Here is a 10,355-nt window from a genome sequence, read left to right as displayed (position 1 = left end):
TCACACTCACTCAGACTCACACTCAGACTCACACTCAGACTCACACTCACAGACTCAGACTCACACTCACAGACTCAGACTCACACTCAGACTCACACTCAGACTCACACTCAGATGCACACTCACTCACACTCAGACTCACACTCAGACTCAGACTCACACGCACACTCACTCACACGCACACTCACTCAGACGCACACTCAGACTCAGAGTCACACTCAGACTCACACAAACACTCACACTCAGACTCACATGCACACTCAGACTCACACCCACACTCAGACTCACACTCAGACTCACACTCAGACTCACACTCACTCAGACTCACACTCAGACTCACACTCAGACTCACACTCAGACTCACTCACACTCAGACTCAGACTCACACTCACTCACTCAGACTCACACTCAGACTCACACTCACACTCAGACTCACACTCACACACTCAGACTCACACTCAGACTCACTCAGACTCACACGCACACTCAGACTCACACGCACACTCAGACTCACACTCACACACTCAGACTCACACTCACACTCAGACTCAGACTCACACGCACACTCAGACTCACACGCACACTCAGACTCACACTCAGACTCACACTCACTCACACGCACACTCAGACTCAGAGTCACACTCAGACTCACACAAACACTCACACTCAGACTCACATGCACACTCACACCTACACTCACACTCAGACTCAGACTCACATGCACACTCAGACTCACACTCAGACTCAGACTCACACGCACACTCACACGCACACTCAGACTCACACTTAGACTCACACTCACTCACACTCACACTCAGACTCACACACTCAGACTCACACTCAGACTCACACTCAGACTCACACTCACACGCACACTCAGACTCACACTCAGACTCAGACTCACACTCACACACTCAGACTCACACTCACACACTCAGACTCACACTCAGACTCACACTCAGACTCACACTCACACGCACACTCAGACTCACACTCAGACTCACACTCAGACTCACACTCACACACTCAGACTCACACTCACACACTCAGACTCACACTCAGACTCAGACTCACACTCAGACTCACACACTCAGACTCACACACTCAGACTCAGACTCACACTCAGACTCACACTCAGACTCACACTCAGACTCACACTCAGACGCACACTCACTCACACGCACACTCAGACTCAGAGTCACACTCAGACTCACACAAACACTCACACTCAGACTCACATGCACACTCAGACTCACACCCACACTCACACTCAGACTCAGACTCACATGCACACTCAGACTCACACTCAGACTCACACTCAGACTCACACTTAGACTCACACTTAGACTCACACTCACTCACACTCAGACTCACACTCACACTCACACTTAGACTCACACTCACTCACACTCAGACTCACACACACTCACTCACACGCACACTCACTCACACTCACTCACACGCACACTCACTCAGACACACACTCAGACTCAGAGTCACACTCAGACTCACATGCACACTCACACTCAGACTCACACCCACACCCACACTCACACTCACACTCACACTCAGACTCACACGCACACTCAGACTCACACGCACACTCAGACTCACACGCACACTCACACGCACACTCAGACTCACACTCAGACTCACACGCACACTCACACGCACACTCAGACTCACACTCAGACTCACACTCACTCACACTCACTCAGACTCACACTCAGACTCAGACTCACACTCAGACTCACACTCAGACTCACACTCAGACTCACACTCAGACTCACACTCAGACTCACACACACTCAGACTCACACTCAGACTCACACTCAGACTCACATTCAGACTCACATTCAGACTCACACTCAGACTCAGACTCACACTCACTCACACTCATACTCAAACTCACACTCACACACTCAGACTCACACTCAGACTCACACTCACACTCAGACTCACACTCACACTCAGACTCACACTCACACACTCAGACTCACACTCAGACTCAGACTCACACGCACACTCAGACTCACACTCACACACTCAGACTCACACTCAGACTCAGACTCACACGCACACTCAGACTCACACTCACACTCAGACTCACTCACACACTCAGACTCACACTCAGACTCACACTCACACTCAGACTCACACTCAGACTCACACTCAGACTCACACTCAGACTCACACTCAGACTCACACGCACACTCAGACTCACACTCAGACTCACACTCAGATGCACACTCACTCACACGCACACTCAGACTCAGAGTCACACTCAGACTCACACAAACACTCACACTCAGACTCACATGCACACTCACACCCACACTCACACTCAGACTCACACGCACACTCACACGCACACTCAGACTCACACTCAGACTCACACTTAGACTCACACTCACTCACACTCACTCAGACTCACACTCAGACTCAGACTCACACTCAGACTCACACTCAGACTCACACTCAGACTCACACTCAGACTCACACTCAGACTCACACACACTCAGACTCACACTCAGACTCACATTCAGACTCACATTCAGACTCACACTCAGACTCAGACTCACACTCACTCACACTCATACTCAGACTCACACTCACACACTCAGACTCACACTCAGACTCACACTCACACTCAGACTCACACTCACACTCAGACTCACACTCACACACTCAGACTCACACTCACACTCAGACTCACACGCACACTCAGACTCACACTCACACTCAGACTCACACTCACACACTCAGACTCACACTCAGACTCACACTCACACTCAGACTCACACTCAGACTCACACTCACACACTCAGACTCAGACTCACACGCACACTCAGACTCACACTCAGACTCACACTCAGATGCACACTCACTCACACGCACACTCAGACTCAGAGTCACACTCAGACTCACACAAACACTCACACTCAGACTCACACGCACACTCACACCCACACTCACACTCAGACTCAGACTCACACTCAGACTCACACTCAGACTCACACTCAGACTCACACTCAGACTCACACTCAGACTCACACACACTCAGACTCACACTCAGACTCACACTCAGACTCACATTCAGACTCACATTCAGACTCACACTCAGACTCAGACTCACACTCACTCACACTCATACTCAAACTCACACTCACACACTCAGACTCACACTCAGACTCACACTCACACTCAGACTCACACTCACACTCAGACTCACACTCACACACTCAGACTCACACTCAGACTCAGACTCACACGCACACTCAGACTCACACTCACACACTCAGACTCACACTCAGACTCAGACTCACACGCACACTCAGACTCACACTCACACTCAGACTCACTCACACACTCAGACTCACACTCAGACTCACACTCACACTCAGACTCACACTCAGACTCACACTCAGACTCACACTCAGACTCACACTCAGACTCACACGCACACTCAGACTCACACTCAGACTCACACTCAGATGCACACTCACTCACACGCACACTCAGACTCAGAGTCACACTCAGACTCACACAAACACTCACACTCAGACTCACATGCACACTCACACCCACACTCACACTCAGACTCACACGCACACTCACACGCACACTCAGACTCACACTCAGACTCACACTTAGACTCACACTCACTCACACTCACTCAGACTCACACTCAGACTCAGACTCACACTCAGACTCACACTCAGACTCACACTCAGACTCACACTCAGACTCACACTCAGACTCACACACACTCAGACTCACACTCAGACTCACATTCAGACTCACATTCAGACTCACACTCAGACTCAGACTCACACTCACTCACACTCATACTCAGACTCACACTCACACACTCAGACTCACACTCAGACTCACACTCACACTCAGACTCACACTCACACTCAGACTCACACTCACACACTCAGACTCACACTCACACTCAGACTCACACGCACACTCAGACTCACACTCACACTCAGACTCACACTCACACACTCAGACTCACACTCAGACTCACACTCACACTCAGACTCACACTCAGACTCACACTCACACACTCAGACTCAGACTCACACGCACACTCAGACTCACACTCAGACTCACACTCAGATGCACACTCACTCACACGCACACTCAGACTCAGAGTCACACTCAGACTCACACAAACACTCACACTCAGACTCACACGCACACTCACACCCACACTCACACTCAGACTCAGACTCACACTTAGACTCACACTCACTCACACTCAGACTCACACTCACACTCACACTCAGACTCAGACTCACACTCACACTCACACTTAGACTCACACTCACTCACACTCAGACTCACACGCACACTCACTCACACGCACACTCACTCACACTCACTCAGACGCACACTCACTCACACGCACACTCACTCAGACACACACTCAGACTCAGAGTCACACTCAGACTCACATGCACACTCACACTCAGACCCACACCCACACTCACACTCACACTCACACTCAGACTCACACTTAGACTCACACTCACTCACACTCACTCACACTCAGACTCACACTAAGACTCAGACTCACACTCAGACTCACACTCACACTCACTCAGACTCACACTCAGACTCACACTCAGACTCACACTCACACTCAGACTTACACTCAGACTCACACTCACACTCAGACTCACACGCACACTCAGACTCACACTCAGACTCACACGCACACTCACTCACACGCACACTCACACTCAGACTCACACTCAGACTCACACGCACACTCAGACTCACACTCAGACTCAGACGCACACTCAGACTCACACTCAGACTCACACTTAGACTCACACTCACTCACACTCACTCAGACTCACACTCAGACTCACACTCACACTCACTCAGACTCAGACTCACACTCAGACTCACACTCAGACTCACATTCAGACTCACATTCAGACTCACATTCAGACTCACACTCAGACTCACACTCAGACTCAGACTCAGACTCACACGCACACTCAGACTTACACTCAGACTCACACTCACACTCAGACTCACACGCACACTCAGACTCAAACTCAGACTCACACGCACACTCACTCACACGCACACTCACACTCAGACGCACACTCAGACTCACATTCACACTCACACTCAGACTCAGACTCAGACTCACACGCACACTCAGACTCACACTCAGTCTCACACTCAGACTCACACTCAGACTCACACGCACACTCAGACGCACACTCAGACGCACACTCACACTCACTCACACGCACACTCACACTCAGACGCACACTCACACTCAGACTCACACTCAGACTCACACTCAGACTCACACTCACTCACTCAGACTCACACTCACTCACTCAGACTCACACTCACACTCAGACTCACACTCACACTCACACTTAGACTCACACTCACTCACACTCAGACTCACACGCACACTCACTCACACGCACACTCACTCACACTCACTCAGACGCACACTCACTCACACGCACACTCACTCAGACACACACTCAGACTCAGAGTCACACTCAGACTCACATGCACACTCACACTCAGACTCACACCCACACCCACACTCACACTCACACTCACACTCAGACTCACACGCACACTCAGACTCACACGCACACTCAGACTCACACGCACACGCACACTCAGACTCACACTCAGACTCAGACTCACACGCACACTCACACGCACACTCAGACTCACACTCAGACTCACACTCAGACTCACACTCACTCACACTCACTCAGACTCACACTCAGACTCAGACTCACACTCAGACTCACACTCAGACTCACACTCAGACTCACACTCAGACTCACACTCAGACTCACACACACTCAGACTCACACTCAGACTCACATTCAGACTCACATTCAGACTCACACTCAGACTCAGACTCACACTCACTCATACTCAGACTCACACTCACACACTCAGACTCACACTCAGACTCACACTCACACTCAGACTCACACTCACACTCAGACTCACACTCACACACTCAGACTCACACTCAGACTCAGACTCACACGCACACTCAGACTCACACTCACACTCAGACTCACACTCACACACTCAGACTCACACTCAGACTCACACTCACACTCAGACTCACACTCAGACTCACACTCACACACTCAGACTCAGACTCAGACTCACACGCACACTCAGACTCACACTCAGACTCACACTCAGATGCACACTCACTCACACGCACACTCAGACTCAGAGTCACACTCAGACTCACACAAACACTCACACTCAGACTCACACGCACACTCACACCCACACTCACACTCAGACTCAGACTCACACTTAGACTCAGACTCAGACTCACACTCACACTTAGACTCACACTCACACTCAGACTCAGACTCACACTCACACTTAGACTCACACTCACTCACACTCAGACTCACACGCACACTCACTCACACGCACACTCACTCACACTCACTCAGACGCACACTCACTCACACGCACACTCACTCAGACACACACTCAGACTCAGAGTCACAGTCAGACTCACATGCACACTCACACTCAGACTCACACCCACACCCACACCCACACTCACACTCACACTCACACTCAGACTCACACTTAGACTCACACTCACTCACACTCAGACTCACACTCAGACTCACACTCAGACTCAGACTCACACTCAGACTCACACTCACACTCACTCAGACTCACACTCAGACTCACACTCAGACTCACACGCACACTCAGACTTACACTCAGACTCACACTCACACTCAGACTCACACGCACACTCAGACTCACACTCAGACTCACACGCACACTCACTCACACGCACACTCACACTCAGACTCACACTCAGACTCACACGCACACTCAGACTCACACTCAGACTCAGACGCACACTCACACGCACACTCAGACTCACACTCAGACTCACACTTAGACTCACACTCACTCACACTCACTCACACTCAGACTCAGACTCACACTCAGACTCACACTCACACTCACTCAGACTCACACTCAGACTCACACTCAGACTCACATTCAGACTCACACTCAGACTCACACTCAGACTCACACTCAGACTCACACTCAGACTCAGACTCACACTCAGACTCACACGCACACTCAGACTTACACTCAGACTCACACTCACACTCAGACTCACACGCACACTCAGACTCACACTCAGACTCACACGCACACTCACTCACACGCACACTCACACTCAGACGCACACTCAGACTCACATTCACACTCACACTCAGACTCAGACTCACACGCACACTCACTCACACGCACACTCACACTCAGACGCACACTCAGACTCACATTCACACTCACACTCAGACTCAGACTCACACGCACACTCAGTCTCACACTCACTCAGACTCACACTCAGACTCACACTCAGACTCACACTCAGACTCACACGCACACTCAGACGCACACTCAGACGCACACTCACACTCACTCACACGCACACTCACACTCAGACGCACACTCACACTCAGACTCACACTCAGACTCACACTCAGACTCACACTCAGACTCACACTCAGACTCACACTCACTCACTCAGACTCACACTCACTCACTCAGACTCAGACTCACACTCAGACTCACACAAACACTCACACTCAGACTCACATGCACACTCACACTCAGACTCAAACGCACACTCACACGCACACTCACACTCACACGAACACTCAGATTCACACACACACTCAATGCCGCAGACACACAACACCCAACACACAAACACCGCGGCACACACAAATATACGCACATACCGCACAACACACACATTGCACAAAACATACCTCCCCCCAAAACACACACACACACCCACACAAACCGCGCAACACACATACACAACGATACAGACACACAGCGCTCCACAAATAACGACACACAACGCAACACACAAACAACACCGCTCTCACCCCCCGCTACACCCAGACAACACCCAGAACATGTACAGCCCCTACACAAACACTTGGTAACTACACACAACAACATCTATATATATATATAACAAAAATCATACATTAACTACACAATACGTAAATTCTAGACTACCCGATGCGTAGAATCGGGCCACCTTCTAGTAACATCATAAAGGTATAGCAGTACCGTTTCAAAGTTTCGGTGTCCCAAGCAGCATTCCATCAGCCTCTGGAAGGTTCCTGGCAAATTGCACAGCTCGAAGGGCATGCTTTTGAACTCGCAGAGACCCATCGGGGTGGCAAAGGCGGTCTTCTCCCGGTCTGCCTCAGCAACGGACACTTGCCAATAGCGACTAGTGAGATCAAGGGTAGAAAAATAATTTGCAGTTCTCAATGCAGCTAGCTATTCCTCAATACAGGGGAGTGGTGCTGTCCTTCTTCTTTAACAGGACCAACGGAGCTGCCCAGAGGCTACAACTGTCACGGATAACCCCAGCCTCCTTCATGTTGCTCAACATGTCCTTGGTACACTGGTAATGTGCAGGTAGTTTTGGCTTATATCTCTCTTTGATGGGTGGGTGTGCACTTGTGGGGATGTAGTGTTTGACCCCTTTTATTCTTCAAAAGTCTAGCGGATGTTTGCTGAAGACTTGCTCGTATTCTTGCACTAGCCTGTAGACCCCCTTCTTGTGATGTGAAGGTGTGGAGTCAGTGCCTACGTGTAATTCCTTACACCACTCCTCTGGCTGACTTGGTGAGCTGTCACTGAATGGGTGGGCTGAAGCAATGGTGGATGCTGCTGTTTGGATAGCATGTGTATCTACTGAGAACAGCTTATCAATGGTGGCAAATCGGAGCAGCTTAATCTCTTGCTCTCCGCAGTTCAACACTCTCATGGGCACTCTTCCCTTCCATATTAATGAATAAAACTATGATGTAAATAGCATATAGATACCCCACAAATGCAGATAAAAGTAGGTTATGGGAAAAGGGGGAAGAGAGAAACAGGAAAATAGTGGAATAAAGTATACCTTCCAGGTGGGAGAGGAAATGGCAGCACAGCCAGTGGAGGTGAAGCAAGGGGAGCCTGCAACTAAAGAGTTGAGAGCGTTATCACATGGTGACTGAGCCTGATTGTAACAGGAGCATAGAGGTGCCGATCCTGTCTTACCTGTGTTGGTGTAGAAGTGGGTGTCCTGTGGTGGAGTCAGCTATGTGCAGTGGTGGCCGTGGGTTCTTTTATGTGCGACCGTAGTAATAGCTGCGCCCACTTCCTGTATGGGAGTGGAATGCAGTGAGGGTAATGGAACGCACGCCTGCGCATTTGTGTTTAACGTCGCGCATGTGCAGAACGGAGAAAAGGCTGCGCTCACTTCCTAATGAAAGGGAGTGAGACGCATCTGGGAAGGGAAGGGAAAAGATTAGGGTTTGGGGATGATGAAAGGGCTTTCTACGGGCAAGGATGGCAAAGGGTGGCAGTGACGGAAAGTCAGGCAGCCTGTCCTGTCCTGTCCTGTCCGTCCGTCTTTTTGTATCATGAATTGGAAAGACTGCAAGGGGGAGGGGAGGTGCTTGTGTCCAAAAGGAGGAGTTATTCAGATTCATTGCAGTGGGCGGCGGCTGCAAAAAGCACCATTCTTCTTGTTTTTGCTCTGCAAAACAGCCTTTTCAAGGGTTGGCTTGAGTGACAAAATGTCTTCTGTAGGCGTGGGTTTGTCTCCCTCTCCCTAAGATGTGTCCGGTATAGGCCAGGGTGCCACTCAAGGCCGTAACCAATTCGGGTTATAGCTTCTCGGCCTTTTGGCTAAGATCAAGTGTAGTTTCGGAGGACGCTACCTTGGTCGGTACTGGAAGGTGCCTGGGATTGCACGTCTGCCGGCCTTGAGGAAGTGTGTGCGCCTTCTGGTGACACATAGCCCTCTTGTGCCTGGACGGTTCCCAGGCAACGGGAGGCGATCACCTTTGTTATTTTGAAGTCCTACTGATAAACAGAAAAAAAAAAAAATTAAATCTGTTCTTATCAGTTTAATATCTGATACGTCCCCTCTCTGGGGACCATATATTAAATGGATTTTTAGAACAAGGAGATGGAAAAAATCTTGCTCTGTCCACTCCACGCATTGACCTGGTATTGCAGTACCTCCAGGACCGGTGCACCCCTTCTTAACCCAGTTTCCAAAAGCAGAACTCAATTCACCTGATTCAAATGAGCCCCATTAGTGAATTGAAAGAAAGCAAAAACTTTATATGCACCTCAATTTGGCCAATTCACTTTTCACACTTTCACCCTTTTTTTTATCTTTCACACCTTTTACTTGCTTTATTGATGCAAAAAGCTGTGCCAAATAGCAAACTCATCTCCACTCAACTTGACCAACTCTGCTA

The 10,355-nt window shown here is 49.9% G+C and overlaps 1 pseudogene; it reads left to right on the top strand.

Annotated features, from left to right (window-relative positions):
- Positions 1 to 9,925: 9,925 nt before the first annotated feature.
- On the top strand, positions 9,926 to 10,132 carry LOC142288898 (U2 spliceosomal RNA; annotated as a pseudogene).
- The last annotated feature ends 223 nt before the right edge of the window (positions 10,133 to 10,355 follow it).

The sequence above is a fragment of the Anomaloglossus baeobatrachus genome, unplaced genomic scaffold (genome assembly GCF_048569485.1).
Source record: "Anomaloglossus baeobatrachus isolate aAnoBae1 unplaced genomic scaffold, aAnoBae1.hap1 Scaffold_87, whole genome shotgun sequence".
Classification (NCBI taxonomy): Eukaryota; Metazoa; Chordata; class Amphibia; order Anura; family Aromobatidae; genus Anomaloglossus; species Anomaloglossus baeobatrachus.
This window is presented reverse-complemented; position numbering and strand designations above follow the sequence as displayed.